The sequence below is a fragment of the Sciurus carolinensis genome, chromosome 8, assembly GCF_902686445.1.
Source record: "Sciurus carolinensis chromosome 8, mSciCar1.2, whole genome shotgun sequence".
In the NCBI taxonomy this organism is placed as follows: Eukaryota; Metazoa; Chordata; class Mammalia; order Rodentia; family Sciuridae; genus Sciurus; species Sciurus carolinensis.
In genome coordinates, this window is record NC_062220.1 from 91,754,464 (window position 1) to 91,777,379 (window position 22,916).

A 22,916-nucleotide genomic window follows, 5' to 3' on the forward strand; every position below is an offset into this window, starting at 1 on the left:
TTTCCAGTCTAATTTAACTTTGCCTCTTACCTCATTTTATGCATACATATACATCATAATTAACTTTTTTTATTAGAACTTTATAGTTATACATAGTAGTTGGGTTCATCCCGACAGACTCATACATGCATGGAATTTGATTTCAGTTCCTGATCTCTTCCTTCCCCCAACCCCCTTTTCTTCCTGTCCTCTACCTCTCCTCCCATTCTCCTTCTGTTACTCTACTATACATCATAATTAATTTAAGCAATCCTCTATTAATATATTTAATGCTTTTAATTAAAAAAATAAATCAGTTTTTCTTTTTTTTTTCTTTTAATTTTTTTTTTTTTTCCTTTTGAGATAGGATCTCCCTGTGTTGCCCAAGGCTTATCTTCAACTTCTGGGCTCAAGCAGTTCTCCCCCCTCAACCTTCTGAATAGCCAGGACTAGAAGCTTGTGTTCCCATGCCCAGTTTATTAGTGATTCTTTATACATTTATTAAAAAAAAAAAACTAATACTTTTTTTTTTTTTTTTTTTCTGTGCTGGGGATTGAACCTAGACCCTCATGTATGGCAAGCAATACCACTGAGCCACATTCCCAGCCCTAAAATTAATACATTGTTATTTTATAAAAAATAAAAACTGAAAGCCCTTTTCCTTCTTCCAATGAAATCTCACTTTTCTCCCAAGGCAGAATGCAACCTTGCACTTACATACATTATTCAATACAATTACAAACATATTTTGTTTTGTTTTACATAAATGGGATCACTATATATTTAGTGTGTACATTGCAAAATTCATTTACTATATAGGCATCTTTTCATGACCAGATATACAGACTACTTTCTTGTATGGGCTATGTAGAATTCTATGTATGGGTATTTCATAATTGATTTAGTCTATGAGATTGTTTCTAAAACTTGCAGTTGTAGACTGTGTCTTTTTTCTTTGTCTTACTCTACTTTAATAAACAGACTCACAGTAAAACTTAAGTGTGAGTATCTCGTTGGTCTGACATGGCATGTATTTTAGCATTTACATTTAATATCACTTAGGAGTACAGTTGTATTTGTTGATCTTATGGGGAGATCAGAGGCAGTTGTGGAAACATTCTAGATATTGGCAGAATTCTTTTTTAATTTTTTATTTATTCTTTCTGGATATACAAGATAGTAGAATGTATTTTGACATATTATACATACAGGGAGTATAACTTATTCTAATTAGTTTCCCATTCTTTTTTAAAAAATTTTTTGAACCTTTATTTATTTATTTATATGTGGTGTTGAGAATTGAACCCAGTGCCTCACACATGGCAGGCAAGCACTCAACCACTGAGCCACAACCCTAGCCAGGATTCCATTCTTGCATTTGCATATGATGTTGATTTTCACTGGTGGTATATTCATATCGGAAAGGTGTTCTGATTCATTCTACTGTTTTTTCTATTCCCGTTCCCCTCCCTTCCCTTCATTCCCCTTTGTCTACTCCACTGAACTACTCTGTTTGTCTCTCTCCCCACTTATTGTGTGTTAGCATCCACATATCGAAGAGAATGTTTGGCCTTTGGTTTTTTGGGATTGGTTTATTTTATGTAGCCTGATTATCTTCAGAGCCATACATTTACTGGCAACAGTCATAAAGTCATTTTTTATGACTAAGTAATATTTTATTATGGATATATATTACATTTTCTTTATCCATTCATCTATTGACGGATACCTATGTTGGTTCCTTAGCTTAGTCTTGTGAATTGAGCTGCTATAAACATTGATGTGGTTGTTTGTTGATTTTAAGTCATTTGGGCATATACCAAGTGGAGTGGGTAACTGGATCAAATGGTGGTTCCATGTCAAGTTTCCTGAGGAATCTTCACACTGCTTTCCAGAGTGCTTGCACCAATTTGCAGTCCCACCAGCAATGTATGAGTGTAGCTTTTTCCCCACATCCTAACCAACATTTATTGTTACTTGTATTCTTGATAATTGCCTTTCTGACTGTAGCAAGATGGAATCTCAGTGTAGGTTTTTTTTTTTTTTTTTTTGCCGTGCTGGGGATCAAACCCAGGGCTTTGTGTTTGCAAGGCAAGCACTCTACTGACTGAGCTATCTCCCCAGCACTCAGTATAGTTTTAATTTGCATTTCTCTACTTGCTAGAGATGTTGAATATTTTTTCATGTATTTGTTGACCATTTGTATTTCTTCTGTGAAGTGCTTGTTCAGGTCCTTAGCCCATTTATTGATTGGGTTATTTGTTTTTTTGGTGTTAAGTTTTTTGAATTCTTTATATATTTTGGAGATTAATGCTCTGAGGTGCAGTTGGCAAAGATTTTCTCCCATTCTGTAGGCTCTCTCTTCACGTTATTGTTTCTTTGCTGTAAAGAAGGATTTTAGTGTGAATTCATTTCACTTATTGATTCTTTATTTTACTTCTTGTGCTTTCCGGAGTCTTATTGAGAAAGTCAGTTCCTAAACCAACATGATGGAGAGTTGGGCCTACATTTCTTCTAGGAGGCCCAGGATTTCTGGTCTAATGCTAGGCACTTGATCCACTTCAAGTTTTGTACAGGGTGAGAGATAGGGGTTAAATATTAGAGGGAATTATGGGAAGATTCTAGAAGCTTGCAGAAATCTTGATCAAATAAACTGAGTGCAAGAGATTTCTCTCTTTAGGATTACCACTTTAATCTAGTTCATTCCCTCCCTCTCTGTACTGGGGATTGAACTCAGGGGGACACAACTACTGAGCTACACCCTGTGGCCTTTTAATTTTTTATTTTGAGAGAGGGTCTTAGTTGCTGAGGCTGACCTTGGATTTGTGATCCTCCTGCCTCAGCCTCCTGAGTAGTTAGGTTTGTAGGCATGTGTCACCATGATTAGCTCTAAAATTTTTTTGATACATATTTTAAAGTGTTTTTTGGTAGAGAGATCAGCCCAATTTACTCTTTCATCAGCTATGTGTAATATCTGTGCCAACATCAGGTAGTATCATTTAATAAAGGTTCAGAAGCCTTCATGATCCAATCATTTCCTAAAAACTCCACCTCTGATCATCACTGCACTGGAGATCAAGACTTCAACACATGAGTCTTTGGTGGACATTTCATATGCAAACCGTTACAGTAAGTCATTATTGTCATTGTAGGCATGAGACAATGTATGTTTGGCAAGATTAAGTAATCTGTCTTTGGAAACTCATCCGGTATGTGGTAGGTTGTCTTTTTAACTTTTACTTTCATTTGCTGAGTTGTAATATGTGTTATTTTTTATGATGTTAAATATTTTAATCTTTTGCTGTGGCATCTGATCTTAAATTATCCCTATTAAGACCTTTCCTACTCTTATATTCTAAGATATTTTCATATCTTTTCTTAAACTTTCTTAAATTTAATTTAGGGTATATAGGCCTCTTGATTTTATTTTTTCCCAAATATATATCCATAATTGTTTAACCACCATTTATGAATATTCTTTTCTCATGTGCTAAATTCCCATAGTCATTGATGTGGTCTTATACTCTACTCATTTCCTTGATTTGTTTGTATATAAATAAGATATTTATATAAAGAGTGCTAAATCATATTTAAAAAAATGTGCAGTATATTTTTTTTTTGTGGGAAGACTAATCATTCTTCATTGTTCTTCTTTTAAAAAAATTGTTTTTGGTTATTCTTGCTCTTTTCCACTTTACCCTGAAGTTTAAAAAATATTTGAGTTATGTGAGCAACAGTCATCTTAGAATTTTGTTTGACATTTGTATTAATCAGCTTTTCGTGACTGTGATAAAATACCTTAGATAAACAATCTTATGGGAGGAAAGCTATATTTTGGCTCATGGTTTCAGAGGTTTCAGTCCATAGTTGGATGGCTCCATTGTTTCTGAGCCTGAGGTGGTTGGTCATAGTAGAAGGGCAAAGTGGACCGGAGCTGCTTACCTCATGGTTGCTGAAAGGAGAGAGGAAGGGACACACACACACACACACACACACACACACACACACACAGGATAAGATATGTTGAAAGAAACTCCCTTCAACTAGGTCCCACCTTCTACAGTTTCCATTACCTCCCAATAATGATATCAAATCATGAATCCATTAGTGATGGGTTGATGAGATCAGAACTCCATGATCCACTCAATTCCCCAAAGCCTCACCTCTGAGCAGTTGTTACCGTTTGGATATGAGGTGTTTTCCCAGATTCCTGTTAAGACAGGAATGTTCAGAGTTAAAATGATTAGAGCTATAACCTGATCAGCCCATCCTAGTTTGAATGGATCAACTGGGTGGATCACTGTACTCTCCCCCCTTCTCTCTCTGCCTCATGATCATGAACTGAGCAACTTTCCTCCTCTGGCTCCACCCCTGTAATGTGCTGCCTCACCTTAGGCCCAGAGCCATCTATAATTGAGACCTCTGAAACCATGAGCCCCAAATAATCTTTTCTTCCTCTAAGTTGCTTTGTTGGGTATTTTGGTCACTGTGATGAAAAATCTAAGTAAAGCAATGGGGGACCAAGTCTTCAACACATGAGCCTTTAGAGACAGTCTATATCCAGACCATAATAGCATTTCATTATGGCTGTAGATTATTATTTTTTTTTTGTCTATTTAGATGTCCTTTTATGTCTTTTGGTAAAATTTTTACTTTTTACCTGTGTGAGTTTTTTTTTTTTTTTTTTTAATATATCCCTGTCTCTTTTGGTCCCTTCCTTCTTCCCTCCTTTCTGCTATTTATGTGCCAGGCATGCTGATAGAGTATGGATACAATGGTGAGCCAAAAATAGAGGCCTAAGGCCACCTTATGTTTGGGGACAGAGATAAACATTAGATAATTGTTACATTGATAGCAATAGGTGTAAAGTTATAACTATATTATGAAGGAAAAGATATTATAATAATAAGAGTATATCCAAGGGTGATATTGCTTAATTTAGTCTCACGTTAGCTTTCCGAAGGAAGTTAATTTAAGATTTGACCTGGGGGTGTGGCTCAATGGTAGAGTGCTTACCTGACGTGTGAGGCCCTGGGTTCAATTCCCAGTCCTGAGTTAGGGTCAGTATGCTAGGAACTTAATTGCTTTGGTCATTATTGTGAATACAATATTTGTTTTATTACATTAAAATTTGGGGGTGAGTAGAGTGTGATGAAGTATGGATATGTAATGCCATGTTAACAGTTATTTTTCTTAGTACACAAAAATTAGTATCATCTTCTATTCCTATTTCCATTGATATAAGGAAGTCAGCTTTTAGTACATCTTTTTGTGGTGCTGGGGATTAAACCCAGGGCCTTGTGCTTGGAAGGTAAATACCCTACCAACTGAGCTATATCCCCAACCCATTAGTATATCTTTTGTTAGATAATGTCTTTTTTGTTTGCTTTTATGAGAGTCTGTGTTTTTGGTGTTCAGCAGTTTCTTATCAGATATGTAGGGAGAATTTATTTTTACTTCTCCTACTTGGGATTTATTGGGCTTAAAATTGGATTTTAGGATAGATAATTCTCAGTCATTATTTCTTTGAATATTGCCTCTTCTATATTCTCCTTATTAAGAAATCCCAACTAGATATAGGTTTAGTTCACCTTACTTAACTTCATGTTTTCATTTCTGTTACTGATACTTTCTGTATTATTTCTTTAGGTTTATTTTTCTGTTTTCTAAACCCCTGCTATTTAGACATACATTTCTATTAAAATTCCTCTTGAACTTTTGTTAACTTTGTCAGTTCTATTACATCTTTTATTTTTCAGTTTTTTGTTCTTTTAAAGAAGTCTGGTTGGGCTGGTGATGTAGCTCAGTTGGTAGAGTGCTGGCCTGGCAAGCACAAGGCCCTGGATTCAATCCCCAGCACTACCAAAAAAAAAAAAAAAAAAAAAAAAAAAATTCCGCTTGATCATTGATAATAAAATGACCATAATTTTAATAACTGCTTTTATTTTCTGAAACACAGAAAATTTAGTATTTTTATATTCTCTGTAAATTTCAGCATATGATGTCTTTGCAGTTATAATTCTGCTCTTATTTTGTTGTCTTTTGTATATTGTGATTTTGACTGTGAAGTCATATGTTTTGGAAATTTATCCATGGGAATGATGGGTGTATTCCTTCAAAGATTTGAGTTTTCTTTTGTTAGGTGACTGTGGTATTTTCAATTCAGGGTTACTTTATACTAAATTCACAGACAGATTTCTTGGACCATCCAGTGAAATGAATTTGGTCTGCAAATTCATATGAAGATCAGGTTGAAGTTTATGAATTCTTAGGAGAGATTTTTTTTTTCCTTCATCTTGTTCCAAGTTTTGAGATTGCACTTTATTTTGGGCAACTGTTTCTGAATTCTCCTTACATTAGGGGTAGAGTTCTTTGTGGCCTTAGCTTTATACTGTGGAATGAAGACAATGTAAGACTCTATTAGATTCCTACATAGGGTGTTCTCCCCTTATTTTCTTCCTTTCTGTATGTCACTTGAGACCATAAAAAAAACCTTAAGGTCATCTGGTTTAGGAAAATGTCTCAAAGGCTGTTTACCTTTGTAGGTTTTACTTTCACTTAGTTGTTGGTTTCTGAATTTTCTTTTTTCTGGCAGTCTATTGATATACTTTAAAAGGCTGCTTTGAACAAACATTTTATTCTGGCATTTTAATGGGAGAATTGGCATTATCTGTTATTTTTCTCCTTTATTTATTTTACAGTTTAATTTTGTTATCTTTGCAAGCAATTTATAAAGAATTCAGTGAGCAATTTTATCAAGTTTTATCTGTTCAACTGAAATATTTAACATTTAGTATTTAGATCCCATGTTTCTTATAAGCATAAAAGTACAGTTGTGATGATGGCCACATTAAATTTGGAATCAGAAAAGGATTTCATAATGTGCCTGTTGTATGCATAGCATTAAGTTGGACAAGCAGTATGAAGATTAGAGGATAGAATGGTGAGGTCTGGCCCTGCTACTTAACCAACTTTGAGTCTCTTACGAAATCATAGAACTTTCCTGAGGTTCAGTTCACTTCACAGTCAAATGAGGACAATAGTTCTTGACCTTCCCAATTTACTGAATAGTTGCTAGGCTTAAGTGTGTTGTTAATGTGTGGGCCAGTACTTGTTAAACAAGTATTGTTAGGGTTCTATTAATTTCATTGGCCTTCTGTGAGATAAGGGTGTCATTGCATTCAGAAATTCCTGCCTTTGTTCCTCATAACCTCTTAAAATCTTCCACAATTCTTTAACCTTCCTTGTTTAATTTCTCTGCATGGACATCATAACTTGGTGAAACTTTGCAGCTTAGAGCAGGAACCAATGAATTTGAAAACTGGTTTAGAAAGATTCATTGGTTCTTTTTTCTTTTGGTTTTGGGGAGTGAACGTGGTCTTTTTTATTTTTTATTTTGCAGTGGATCTTGCTAAGTTGCTGAGGCTGCCCTTGAACTTGGAATCATCCTGCCTCAGCTTCCCTAGTAGTTGGGATTACAGGCATGCACCACTGCACCCAACATTCACGGGAATTTGTAAGGAGCATTACCTAGTTAAATATGTCTTTCACATTCATATCTGATGCAACAATATTCTAGTGTTTTAAAGCATCAAAAAGTCTTTGGTAGAGAATAGTAAAAGCACGTGTAGTACCCAGTCAGTATTGGAAAGACTTTTAAAGTCAGTTGTTGGCTGGGTGTGGCAGCACATGCCTACAATCCCAATGGCTTGGGAGGCTGAAGCAGGAGGATCACAAATTCAAATCCAGTCTCAGCAACGTAGTGAGACCCTAAGCAACTTAGCAAGATTCTGTCCCTAAATAAAAAAAAATGGCTGGGGATGTGGCTCAGTTGTTAAGTGCCCCTGGATTCAATCCCTGGTATCAAAAAAGAAAGAAAGAAAGAAAGAGAAAGAGAAAGAGAGAGAGAGAGAAAGAAAGAGAAAGAGAGAGAGAGAGAGAGAGAGAGAGAGAGAGAGAGAGAGAGAGAGAGAGAAAAGAAAGAAAGAAAGAAAGAGAAAGAAAGAAAGAAAGAAAGAAAGAAAGAAAGAAAGAAAGAAAGAAAGAAAGAAAAAAAAAATTGCTGCTTGTTAGGATTTCTTTGTCTACTTGTCAGCAGAGGGAGCCTTTGCCTCACTTTTTGATTCCAGAAGTTTGACACTGGTATTTGTTAAGAGCCAGCATATTTATACAAAAATGCTTGTTATCTTACTTAGGCTTGAATAAGATTTGGAGCCAGTTTGTCCTTTGCTCCTGGAAAGGAAAAAAAAATCGTCCTTATTTTCTGACTTCTTTATAATAATAGTTCTCAAGTGCTGGTGTGGAGTTCTTTAAAACTGGTTAGTGCTGCAATATGATAGTTGTTCTCAAATGCTATCCCCCGTGAAAGTTTTGAATGGTCTTAAGGTAATGAAAAAAAAGTTAATGTAGTGAATTTTTTGCATTTTTACATTTTTTTACATTTTTACATTTGTTCAGTTGAAAGTCTGTACTTAGGCTGGGCATGGTGGCATAGGTAGGAGGCTGAGGCAGGAGAATCCTCCAGCCTAGGAGTAACATAGAGACCCTGTCTTTAAAAAAAAAAGCTGTATTTGTGCTAACATTTTGCTGACTTTTTTCTTTTTAACTTCATATTTATTTGTATTGTTTTGTTGGTGATGATAGCCTGTTCTCTTGAAAAAAAAAATTCCTATTTGGGCAGTTCCTGAGGTTGACAATGTTATGATAAATGTAGTTGCTGAAATTTTACAGGACCATGAAATTTAAGAGCCTGGGAGTCAGTGCTTTAACAAGTAAGATGGAAATTATTGGACTGAACCAATTTCTAGCTTCTTGGTCACCTTTGGCCTTATTTTCTTCTGAAATCGTTTCTATCCTTTAATACCTTAGTGAGACTGAATGACTAAATTATCTTATATCTAAGATACAGATAAGTGCTAAAGGAAGTTGTTTGGTTCTTTTTGTTAAGGGTTGCTAAGTTTAGGATTAAGATGGCATATATCTCTACCACCTTCCAGGTACTGTTCTGGGTAGTTAATTTATAGTCCCTCTATTAGTTTTCACAGTAACCACATAGGGTGTAGAGTTTGTAATAAGGTTTATTTTGCATTGGAAACACAAACTAAATGAAGTTAAACCACCAAGGTGACATATTTAGAAATTAGGATTCAAGGTGTTATGATCTTGCCTTTCTCATTCAAAATCTTTGCTGTATTCACCCTTTCTACATATGGTACTTCCCCATATTTGCTTAGATTTTCCTTTTAAAATACACCATTCTGCTCTGGGAACAGGGAACATTCAGAGAGTATCCTAAATAATGCCCTTTATCTGGTACTTTGTCTTCTGGCAATAATCTCCTATTTTGTATTGACCAGAAGAAAACTTTGTACCTATGCTCTAACAATTACTAAAACTTTAAGGTTTAATTTGAGTATATTTTAAAGTCAGAGTTCTATGAAATATGAATGGATCAAAGGATCATTCTACTCCTTGATGTCCATTTGGGGTTCCACAATTCATTCTTTGTGATTGAATGATTTCCCAGAGTCCTCCCCTAACCTTCCTTTATTTTCTTGTATGAGGCTCTCTCTTTCTTTCTTTGGTACTGGGGTTTGAGCCCAGGACCTTGGGCATGCTAGGCAAACTGAGCCATCCCAAAACCCCAACAGGTTGTTTTTTATTATTTGTTCTGTTTAGTTATATATGGCAGCAGAATGCATTTCAATTCATTGTACACAAATGGAGTACAACTTTTCATTTCTCTGGTTGTACATGATGTAGAGTCATACTATTTGTGCGATCATATATATATGAATATATATGCATATATGGTAATGGTGTCTGTCTCATTCCACCATCTTTCCCCCACTGCCCCTCCCCTCATTCCCCTCTGCACAATCCAACTTCCTCCATTCTTCCCTTATTCCACCCCCACCAGCCATTATGTATCAGCATCTACTTATCAGAGAAAACATTTGGCCTTTGGTTTTGGGGGGATTGACTTATCTCCCTCAGCATGATATTCTCCAACTCCATCCATTTACCTGCAAATGCCAGAATTATATTTTTCTTTAAGGCTGAGTAATATTCCATTATATATATATACCACAGTTTATTTATCCATTCATTTATTGAAGGGCATCTAGGTTGGTTCACAATTTAGCTATTGTGAATTGAGCTGCTGTAAACATTGATGTGACTACATATGCTGATTTTAAGTCCTTTGGGTGTAGACCCAGGAGTGGGATAGCTGGGTCAAATGGTAGTTCCCTTCCAAGTTTTCTAACGAATCTCCATACTACTTTCCAGAGGGGTTGCACCAATTTTCAGTCCCACCAGTAATGTATGAGTGTACCTTTCCTCCCACATCCTTGCCAACACTTATTGTTGCTTGTATTCTTGATAATTGCCATTGTGACTGGAGTAAGATGAAATCTTAGTTTTGATTTGCATTTCTCTAATTACTAGAGATGTTGAATATTTTTTCATTTATTTGTTAATCTGTTTTCTGTCTTCTGTGAAGTATCTGTTCAGTTCCTTTGCCCATTTATTGATTAGGTTATTTGTATTTTTGGTGTTAAGTTTTTTGAGTCCTTTATTAATTCTAGAGATTAGTGCTGTATTTGAAATGTGCGTGGTAGATTTTCTCCCACTCTGTAGGTTCTCTCTTCATGTTATTGATTGTTTCCTTTGCTGAGAAAGGGTTTTTAGTTTGAATCTATCCCATTTATTGATTCTTTTTTCTTCCAAAAACTTTTTAGTTGTCAATGGGTCTTTTATTTTATTTATTTATATGTGGTGCTGAGTATCAAACCCAGGACCTTGCACATGCCAGGCAAGTACTCTACCACTGAGCCACAACTCTGGCCCTATTAATTCTTGATTTTACTTCTTGCATTTTGGGAATCTTGTTAAGGAACTCTGTTCCTAAGCCAACATGATGAAGATTTGGGCCTACTTTTTCTTCTGTCTGGGCTAATTTTTTAGGTCCTTGATCCATTTTGAGTTGAGTTTTGTGCAGGATGAGAGATAGGGTTTAATTGTATCCCAAAAACTTTTTGAATCCTACTATGTACTAGAGTCCATTGGTAATGGTGGGAGTGAGCATGATGAATAAAACATAGTGTCAGGATTTAAGGGGCTTTCCTGTGATTATGGTGATATATTATTGAACATTGTGATTGTCTTGATACTCATTGGCATTCTGGTATCTAGTACTGCAGTGTGATATGGTTTCTTACTTTGATAAGAGATAAGTGTAATTGAACAATTATTTTTAGAGCACCAATAAGGGACTATGCTCAATATTGTGGGCCAGACAATGAAATTCAAATAGCTTTATCTTCGAGAATTTTATGCTACATTTCTGGTAGCAAGGGAGGGGAGAAAGTTGTGTCCAGTTTAGCTAGATCATTGGGAAAAATTTTGTCAGTACTAAGAGGGAGTTTTGCAAACTATACTATGAAAGAACAAATGGAGAGAGCAATTGGAAAAGGCTTCCTGGAAGTGGTGGTGTTCTATCTTGGGAGCTGAGGATGTCTGGAAGAATTTTGTGAAGTTGAGATGGGAGAATGGAATCTGAGGGAAATGTGAACTAGACGAGAAAAGGTATAAAGGCACTTAGGGCAGGGTTCTTTTACGTGGAGTGTTTGCCTGGTGGGACTGGATGGCAGGAAGGACTCAAACCAAGCAGTTCTTTGAATGTCTTGTTTATGAACTGGCATTTAACCTTGGAGATACTAGAGTACTTCAAAAAAGGTTTTGAGTGGATTGATAACACAGTTGGATGTGTGTGTGTAGATGATTATTTTGGTATATTTGTCCTTATGACTTTTATTAAAGATATAGTATTTTAACTGCTTGCTTTAGAAGAAACCAGATAAATTTAATAGACTAGATAGTGGTTAAATGGCACATTGAACTCTGTGACAGGAATTGACAATTCAGGAAATTTAGAGTTCTTTTCATTGTCCACAATTCATTTTGATTTACCTTTTGAAATTATATGAATTTAGATCAGGAATTTCCTGGCTATAATTGTTATTTTTTTTTTTTCCTTCAACTTTAATTGATCTTAGTGAGTTCAGTACAAATTACAGATTTTTCTTTTGATAATGCTAGTGATTTTAAGATTAAGAAGGTTAACTATATAGACAGCAAACATTTAGCTTTTAAAGTTACTGCTTTAAGGGACTGATATTATTGCAAACAAGGAATATACTGCACAAAACGAAGTGTTTTTTTTTGTACTGGACTTTGAACCCGGGGCTTCATGCTTGCTAGGCACTCTATCACTGAGCTATATCCCTAGCTGTGAAGAGGTACTTTTAACATTTTCTGTTGTTTAATTTTGGAAGTATTCTCTAGATGTGTTATTGTGATTGGTTATTACCTTGAGAAATTTATCTCACTTTGAAACTTGTTATTTTTTTTTTTTTTAATTTCCCCAGTATTATACTCACCCCTTAAGAATTTTTCTTTTGGAAGAGGGTGAAGAAAGGAATGCTAAGTACATGGCCTTTTCTGTATAATATCATCTGTCTTGTGTTTCATGTATTATATGGGGAGTGATTCTGCAAAAAAATTAAAAAATCAGTATTAGAAAGAGAAAAGGGGAGAGGGAGGAGAGAGAGAATGAATGAATGAATGAATAAATGAATGTGTGTTCTGGTAGTGAGGGTGACACTACCAGACAGCTCATCCCCTACTCCCAGATAGGTTTCTGGCACATTCACAATATACTTCTTCAGTTACTTAATTAGTTATGATAGGAAAATTGCTATTTTGAGGAAAGTAAACTTAAAATAGGTGGAAACGCATCTTGAACAGCCAATGATTCACACAGACTTCTAAGACAGTTCTAAGAGATTTTCTCTAGTAACTAAGGTTTTAAAAGCCCCTTGTTTTGGCAAAGAGGATGAATTTCTAATTGTATGTGTGTATGTGTCCTTTTTTCTCTGAAGAAATTTTTCTCCTTGAATTTTAAGCTTTTCACATGGTTTTTTTAGGTCAGTCTAGCAATAACAATTACAATTGTTGAATGCTTACCAGGTACTAAGGCAATATGTATTTTTATTTTATTAATCCTTATAACAGCCTCATGTAATATTTTCTCCATACTTCTGTGTTATAGGTGAGGAAACCGATAGGGCTCCCAATACTAAAATAAAAGTGCAGCAGAAGTGTCCTAAGTTTTGCCATCAGTTGATAAGCATGCCATCTTTATCAGCTGTATGTCCTTCCACCCAGTGCCCTCTCTCCTCATGCGCTCCAATCAGCTCTTTCATAATCCATGTCTTTGTGCAGGGTACTTCATCTGCTTTTACTTCTCTGATTGCCTGACAGACTCTTTCTTAACCTGCAAGATCCACATGTTGTCTTTGTTCTGAAGCTTTTCCTGATTCTTTCAGACATGGTTAATCATACTCTGATAGCTTTTAAATCATTTTAATGTCTCAGTTCTTATATGGTTGTAATATTTAATTGTTTGACTCTTCATTTTCACTGAACTTTTTGAGGGTTGCAAATTTGTAGAATTTTTTGCATGGAGAATGTTGTTAAAACTTATATGATTACTGCATCTAGTGAAATAAGTCTTCCAATATTTTGTGATGCAAGTGATAATATAGCTTTTAGGACCTTCTTTTAGGTTTTTAACATTGCATTCATATTGAATCCATCACATATAATGCTAATTTAATGAATGTTTGTCTTTTCTTTTTAATACTTTATTAACCTTGTTCACAGTTTAGAGGGAAAGACTGTGATAAATAGCTTGGTGAAACACACAGTAGTGGTCTTTGTAAAGCTATTAAAGTTTGCTATTAAAATGAGACACATTAAAATGTCAGAAGACAAGTTCATAGGAAGAGTTAGTATGTAGACCCAATTTTTATTTTCTTGAGTCTTAAAGTAATTAGTCTTGTGAAGTTATTTATTGAGGTAACACTTGAATAGTAGTTGAGAATTTGTATAATTTTTCCTGGCACATAATTTAAAATATTAGTTATTTAGCTTGATGCATGCATTCTATTTGTTGATTTCCTGGGTTTTAAAATTTATTTATTTTTGTCCTACACTTTTAAACATAGAATCTAATTGGATATTGAATTATTATTATGCACAAATTACTTTTAAAATGTTCAAACAAGAAACTTGAAAGAGTAATAAGACAGAAGCTAGCTATTTTTTAATTCAAATTACTACTTATGATTAAGCATAGCCAGAGAGTAGTGTGTATCTCAAAAAAAGGTAGTAGTTTTATTTGTATAATAATGTAAATGAAAAGTATAAAACTGATACATAATGGCAAATTTATAGCCCTGCAAGTTGTAGAAATCCACCTACTAGTTGTTTTTAAGGCATTATCTACTGGAATCCTACTCCGAACATTTTTATGTGTTTGCTCATAGCCAACATGTTGTATCATTTTTGAGTTAGGCTTGCACTAAAGATTAATGAGTTAGTGTTTCAGTTTTTCTGTAACAACAACAACAAAAATTTTTTCCATGCTATGCATAAAAAGAACGGAAGTTCTACAGACTTTTGGACTCTTCTGTTCCTATGTATCAGTCTCTTGATGTTTCCTGTCTGCATTTTTGACTACCTGTACAGCTGTTTTTCATGTTTTTCAGACTTGGAGAAAGACCAAGTATTTTTGACAGCTGCATGCTGCACTACAATATATGCTTGACCACAGGTCACGTTTGCATTTTTTTCTTGTATTTTTACTCATTGTACCAAAGAAATATGAGCATAGATTCAGAAGACATGTAGCATGCTGAGTAATGGTATTCTTCTTCCACATTTGCCATTCCACTTGCTCTGCTGCATAGATTCCACAGGAAGAGAAAGGGTACAGAGAAATGAGGAAATGTCATTCAGGAGTGCCCCCTATGGGGCTCTCATTGCCATAATATTGAATTATAGAAAATGCTCTGGGCCCTACATGGTAGAAATAGCTTCTGGACTGGGGACCCACCCATACACACACCTTTCTACATACCATTTTAGTGAATAGTCTATACAATTTATTAGAGAAAACTGTTAATCTAGCAGTAATTTTAGCGAGCAATTGATTATTGGTTTATGTATCATGTTAAAGCTTTGATTGACTACATGATATTTTAAAACCAGGAAATGAGTATGCTATTTAATAAATACTCATTTCATGAGGCTGCCATAATGGGACTTTCCAGCTTCCATTATCCATCCCCACAGGCACAAAAAGTTTCATTTTTGAAAATAAATACTAATTTCCAAAATCATTTCAAAATGGTCCTTTCTAAGTTTGTTCTTAGATCTTACAAATACTATTTCAAATCACAAGTTATTTTTTTCTCTCTGCTCAAGATTAATGGAACAAATGTCTGAGTTCTTATGAAATCTTTAACCTTCATAATTATTTCCACTTCAAAAATATTTTGTTCTGAATAGGGTAAGCATATTTTTTGAGGAAGCATCATTAAGATATTGTCATCTTTTTAGATCTGTTGCTTTTATCTTTCATGCCCCGTTGATAAAACTTGATTTATTATACTGTGGATGAAGTCTAACTGACTGCATGTTCTTATAATGTGTTCCTTTTCTCTCCCAGAAATTTCTTGTCCTCTTTTTTTTTTTTTTTTTTTTGGTACCGAGGATTGAACCTAGGGGTGCTTAACCACTGAGCCACACCCCTAGCCCTTTCTAAAAAATATCTTATTAGAGACAGGGTCTCGCCAGTTGCCAAGTGCCTGGATAAATTGCTGAGACTGGCTTCGACCTCTCAATCCTCCTGCCTCAGCCTCCTGAGCCACTGGGATTACAGGAATGTGCTACTGCACCTGACCTTCTTGTACTTTTATCTTTGACCCCCATTCCCTTTGTCTGTCCTCTGCAGTCCACAATTCATTCTACCCTTATCATGAAACCTTTTTCAGGAAGTTCACTGTAATGAAGCACTGATTTTCTGTAGCATTTAGTCTATAAAATAGCATTTAGATTTTATATATTATTATGTGTGATTTTAAAAAACGGATGGAAATTTTGCCTTTCAGTGATTCAGTGATATGTAATAGAGCTAGATAGATCCTTACTGGAATGCTAGTCTGTCACTTTCTAATTCTTTGTTCTTACACAATTTGAAGTTTTAGTCTTTTTTTATTTTTAAATTTTTAAATTATTTTGATTCACTGTACACAAATGGGGTACAACTTTCATTTCTCTGGTTGTACACGAAGAAGAGTCACACCATTTGTGTAATCATATATGTACATAGGATAGTGATGTTTGTCTCATTCTATTATCTTTCCTTCCCCTTGCCCCTCCCTATCTCTCATTTTCCTCTATATAATCCATCCTTCCTCCATTCTTGCCTCCCCCCACCCTGTTATGTATCATCATCCACTTATCAGAGAAATCATTTTGCCTTTGTTTTTTTGGAATTGGCTTATTTCACGTAGCATGATATTCTCCAACTCCATACACTTACCTGCAAATGCCATAATTTTATATTTCGTGGCTGAATAATATTCCATTGTGTATATATGCCACAGTTTCTTTATTCATTCATCTGTTGAAGGGAATCTAGGTTGGTTCCATAATATAGCTATTGGGAATTGAGCAGCTATAAACATTGATGTGGCTGTGTCACTATAGTATACTGATTTTAAGTCCTTTGGGTATAGGCCAAGGAGTAGGATAACTGGGTCAAATGGTGGTTCCATTCCAGGTTTTCTAAGGAATCTCCATACTGCTTTCCAGAGTGGCTGCATCAATTTACAACCCCACCAGCAATGTATGAGTTTACCTTTCTCCCCACATCCTCACCAATACCTGTTGTTGCTTGTATTCTTGTTGATAACCATTCTAATTGGGGTGAGATGGAATCTTAGGGTAATTTTGATTTGCATTTCTCTTATTACTTGTAGATCTTCTTCTGTGAAGTGTCTGCTCATTTCCTTAGCCCATTTGTTGATTGGGCTATTTGTATTCTTGATGTAAAGTTTTTTGAGTCCTTTATAAATTCTGGGGATTAGTGCTGTATCTGAAATATGTGTGGTAAAGATTTTCTTCCACTCTGTAGGCTCTTTCTTCACATTGTTGATTGTTTCCTTTGTTTGCTGAGAAAAAACTTTTTAGTTTGAATCTATCCCATTTATTGATTCCTGCTTTTATTTCTTGTGCTTTGGAAGTCATGTTAAGGAAGTCTTTTCATGTATAAAATGGGGCTATTATCTAATTTTTAGAGTTATTGAAGATTATAGCAAATATAATGGTTAAATGTTTAGCTCAAGGCCAGATTATAACATGTGCTCAATATATGGCAGTAGTCATTACTCTTGATGTTTTCCTGAATTTCTTACAGGTCCCAATATGATATCAAGCATGTGGTAAGGACTCCTTGAATATGGTTCGTGGCTAGGTCACTGAAATATCTCCTAAAATCTCATTGCTTTTATGAAGGTTTCCTGTTGGCTCTGTTCTATCAGACCTTCAAAACTTTCATGACTTTTCTGAACTGTTCTTTCTATTTTCATTATCTGTAAGAGGAACCTTTGGTATGTGTTCTGAAGTGGTTTCAAAATAGTGATTTGAAGGATTTATTTATTTATTTTTGAGTAATATTTTGGATTGATTCCTACATTTTTCTAAACATTAGTAGTCAAGATCGTAACAAATAGAGCATTTTCCACATACTTCAAATTCATTGTGTGTAACACATAGAGTAAAATCTCAGCCAGTTTAAACTGCAGATGTATAAATTATTTTGCCTAGCTTAATTCAGCTCAACAAACATTTACTAATGTATCTCTTATGTGCCAGGCATTTTATAGCTGCTGGAATTAGAAAGATGAGTAAGACAGGGTTTCTGCCTTTGAGTTTAGTCTAGTGTTAACGAGAGACACAAAAACAGATCATTTCAGTAGATGATTTGTTCTCAGATGGTGGTAGGATGGGGCTTTGTGGGATCACAGACACAGGGTGATTGAAGGGGAAAGAGATCTTATAGGAGGAGATGAGCTGCAACCTGTGATGTCTCTCAGAGGAAAAATAGGTCGATACATTCAGAGTCAGAAACTCAATTCAAAGTGGCTCCAACATAGTGGGAATTTATTGCTTGAAAGTTCAGAGGTAGGTTTGGCTCCAGGTTAGCCTTGATGCACTGACTCAAATGATGCCTTCTGTGGCTCTCTCTTAACTGTGCCCTTAGAAAGCCAAATGGCCTCTGTGATTACAGACCTTATCCTCCTCATGCATTACTCTCCAGGGAGAGAAATTTTTTCTGTAGTTTCAGTTTAATTTAGGGATTTGTTTTCTTTCATTGAGTATAAATTATACCCATCTCTGACCCAACCACTGTGACTAGTGAGATCCTAACTAGTTTGCATAAGTCAGGGCCTAACCTCAAGCTTAGTCAGTCTCCTGTCAAGGTGAGTGTGGGAGGAGAGGAGAATGGATGACTAGGAGGAGCTAGCAGATGTTCAGTAAACCAGGGGAAGAAAAGTAAAAGTTGGTTTTTTTTTTTTTTTTTTTTTTTTTTTTTTTTTGAGAAAGGAATAACAGAAACAAAAGTAAGGAAGCATGCAACATTATGATGTGGATAGAAAATAATAAGCCAGGGTTTCAGGAAATTAGCCTCTGATGTCATACATGTTCATGGGGGTCAAGGGTGCCAAGTTTCTTTGGGGTTCAGGTTTTCTTCAAGCTCTGCTTTTTTTTTTTTTTTCTCCTTCCCTATTATGCTAAGGTTGTAAAACTTTAGCATGCATCTGAATAGTCTCTCTTGCTTGCTGCTATGCCCCACCACTGGAGTTTCTGATTTGGTAGGTTTAGATTTGGATACTAGAATTTACATTTCTGAGAAGTTTCTAGATGATGCTGACGCTGCTAGTTTGGGGGCCATATCTTAAGAATTGCTTCTTTAAAACTTTTAGAACTCATAAGTGAATTCAGTAAAGTAGCAGGTTACAAGATCAATGCTCATAAATCCAATGCATTTTTATACATAAGTGATGAATCTTCAGAAAGAGAAATTAGGAAAACTACCCCATTCACAATAGCATCGAAGAAAATAAAATACTTGGGAATCAATCTCACAAAAGAGGTGAAAGACCTCTACAATGAGAACTACAGAACACTAAAGAAAGAAATTCAAGAAAACCTTAGAAGATGGAAAGATCTCCCATGTTCCTGGATAGGCAGAATTAATATCATCAAAATGGCTATACTACCTAAAGTTCTATACAGATTCAATGCAATTCCAATTAAAATCCCAATGATGTACCTCGCAGAAATAGAGCAAGCAATTATGAAATTCATCTGGAAGAATAAAAAACCTAGAATAGCTAAAGCAATCCTCAGTAGCAAGAGTGAAGCAGGGGGTATCGCAATACCAGATCTTCAACTCTACTACAAAGCAATAGTAACAAAAACGGCATGGTATTGGTACCAAAATAGACAGGTAGATCAATGGTACAGAATAGAGGACATGGACACAAACCCAAATAAATACAATTTTCTCATACTAGACAAAGGTTCCAACAATATGCAATGGAGAAAAGATAGCCTCTTCAACAAATGGTGCTGGGAAAACTGGAAAACTATATGCAATAGAATGAAACTAAACCCCTATCTCTCACCCTACACAAAACTCAACTCAAAATGGATCAAGGACCTCGGAATCAGACCAGAGACCCTGCATCTTATAGAAGAAAAAGTAGGTCCAAATCTTCAACTTGTTGGCTCAGGATCAGATTTCCTTAACAGGACTCCCATAGCACAAGAAATAAAAGCAAGAATAAACAACTGGGATAGATTCAAACTAAAAAGCTTTCTGTCAGCAAAGGAAACTATCAGAAATGTGAAGAGAGAGCCTACAGAGTGGGAGAATATCTTTGCCAACCATACCTCAGATAGAGCGCTAATTTCCAGAATCTATAAAGAACTCAAAAAACTCTACACGAAGAATACAAATAATCCAATCAACAAATGGGCTAAGGAAATGAACAGACACTTCACAGAAGAAGATGTACAAGTAATCACCAGATATATGAAAAAATGTTCAACATCCCTAGTAATAAGGGAAATGCAAATCAAAACTACCCTAAGATTTCATCTCACCCCAATTAGAATGGCGATTATCAAGAATACAAGCAACAATAGGTGTTGGCGAGGATGTGGGGAAAAAGGAACACTCATACATTGCTGGTGGGGTTGCAAATTAGTGCAACCACTCTGGAAAGCAGTGTGGAGATTCCTCAGAAAGCTTGGAATGGAAACACCATTTGACCCAGCTATCCCACTCCTTGGCCTATACCCAAAGGACTTAAAAGCAGCATACTACAGAGATACAGCCACATCAATGTTCATTGCTGCTCAATTCACCATAGCCAGATTGTGGAACCAACCTAGATGTCCTTCGGTTGATGAATGGATAAAGAAACTGTGGCATATTTATACAATGGAATATTACTCCGCAATGAAGAATGATAAAATTATGGCATTTGTAGGCAAATGGTCGAAATTGGAGAATATCATGCTAAGTGAGATAAGCCAATCTCAAAAAACTAAAGGACGAATGATCTCGCTGATAAGCGGATGAGGACATATAATGGGGGGTGGGACGGGCTAGCATTAGGTTTAGGGTTAGGTTTAGAGTTAGGCTAAGGAGAGCAGTAAGAATGAAGGAAAGAAGGACTGTGTAGAGGGAAAAGAGGGGTGGGAGGGGTGGGGGGGAGGGGAAAAATATAATAAACATCATTACCCTATGTAAACGTAAAAAAAAAAAAAAAAAAAAACAGAAATCCATTTTTGATAGAGATTATTTTAAAAGAAAAAAAAAAAAGAATTGCTTCTTTAAGGTCTTTGAGAGATGGAAAATTCAGGGTTCAATGATAACCACATATTGAAATGAACATATTTTTTTCTTTTTTCAGTACTTGAGATTGAACCCAGAGGTACTCTACCACCGAGTGACAACCCTAACCTTAAACATTTTTTTTTTTAAATTTGAAACAGGGTCTTTCTTGGTTGCCTAGTCTGACCTTGAACTTGCAATCTTCCTATCTCAACCTTCCAAGTAGCTGAGATTACAAATGTACATCACTATGCCTGGCATAAACACAGATTTTATTTGTACTTCTACTTGCATGAACTGCATGCTTTGACCTCACAGTCTTTTTTAAAAAAATTTTTCTAATTAGTCATACATGACAGTAGAAGGCATTTTGACACATTGTACACAAATGTACTCACAGTCTTTAATAATGCAGATGTCAAGAGTATATTTTGGTTACTGTGATATCCTCCTCCATAGCTCAAGGTCATCATGTACATGTTTCATATACAAAAATATATACATAAACAGTCAATTTTTTACACTTTTATTGTGAAAAGTATTTAGGAAAAGTAACAACAGCTGGGTGGATGGCACACACCTGTAATCCTAACTACTTGGGAGGTTGAGGCAGGTGGATTGCAAGTTCAAGGCCAACATGGGCAATTTGGTGTGATCTGTATCAAAATAAAAAATAAAAAAGAATTGGGGATGTAGCTCAGTGGTAGAGCACCACTGATTTCAATCCCCAGTACTGCAATAAATAAATTAAAAAAAAATAAGTAACTAGAAGGAAGACCAGTAATACAGAAGAGGGGGAGCAGAGGAAGGGAAAAAGGAAGGGAATATGGGGACTGAAATGAAGCAAATTATATTATATGCATGTATGAGTATGTCCATGAACCCCACTATTATGTTAAACTAGAATACACTAATAAAACATAAAAAAGAAAAAACAGCACAGACATCCATGTTTTTGCACCTAGAGTCAATAGTTGTAAGTGTACATACTACATTTTTTGGTGAACTATTTGAAAGTAAGTTACAGATACTTCAACATACATCTTTCAATAAGAATGTTCTCTTACATGATCATAGTATTGGGATCACACTTAAGAAAATCAACCATAATTCCTTAATGTTGTTTAACATGGAATCATATTAAAATTTCTTAGCTAGTCCCAGTATGCCTTTTATCAGGATGTTTTTTGGTACCAGGATTCAATCAAAACCAAATTTTACGAGGCATCAATGATGGGTGAATCTGTTGGGTTCAGGTAGTTTTTGTGGTGTTTTCTATAGTAGAGCTTTGGTTGCAACCATAGGAATGAAAAGATGTACCCCATTTGTGTACAATGAATCAAAATGCAGTCTGTAAAAATAAAAAAAAAATTAAAAAAAGACCCAGTTGAATGATGACTTAAATGAAAAAGATGTTTATTTCTGTCATATTTTACCAACTGGAGGTAAAGTGGTCCAGGATTGGTTAGGAGGGCTCTGTTTTCCTTAATGTGTGGATTCATCTCTGAGGCCAAGATAGCTGCTCCAGACTTACTGTCATGAGGCTAAGAGGGAGTGGAGTGCATAGATGGTTCTTTTTAAGGGCATGCCTGAGACTTGCACGTATGACCTATGCTCATGTCTCATTGACAGTGTAGTCCTTTGATGTGTCTGTAATAGAGGACTGTGAGTAGACTTTTTTTTTTTTTTTTTTTAATCTCTGTGTGTCTAGTGACAATTCATAGTTCTAGAACCAAGGAAAGAATGGCTATTTGGAAGAGCAGTTAGCATCTCTGCCACAAAACTCTTTTTGGAAAGGACTGAGTTATAATAAATTATATTAAATCCATGTAATAATTTCTCCTTTTTGTTAGTCCATTAGCTGTCACTGCTCATGGCTGACATTGTCTTTACCCCTTTTCTAATTTCTTTCCTCTGGGCTGGGGAAACAAGCAATAAAAACCCTCATAATAATGCTATAATTTATTGTTTTCTTTCTTTTTTTTCCCTCAATTACTTTTATTAGGCGTATTTATTCCCTTCCCCATCCTACTTGAAATACACTTCATGGGTACAACCCTCAGCCCCAAAAACTTTCAGAAACTGAAGTGATGACGCATTCAATCTTCTATCCCAA

At 35.5% G+C, this 22,916-nt stretch overlaps 1 protein-coding gene and 1 non-coding gene across 2 annotated transcripts in view; both read left to right on the forward strand.

Moving 5' to 3' along the window:
- The window catches only part of Bbs9 (Bardet-Biedl syndrome 9), a 441,935-nt gene that overhangs the window by 102,115 nt on the left and 316,904 nt on the right, over nt 1–22,916 (forward strand).
- Nucleotides 5,772–5,844, forward strand: Trnaa-ggc (transfer RNA alanine (anticodon GGC)). The gene has a single exon. It is a non-coding gene; the product is annotated as a tRNA-Ala (tRNA).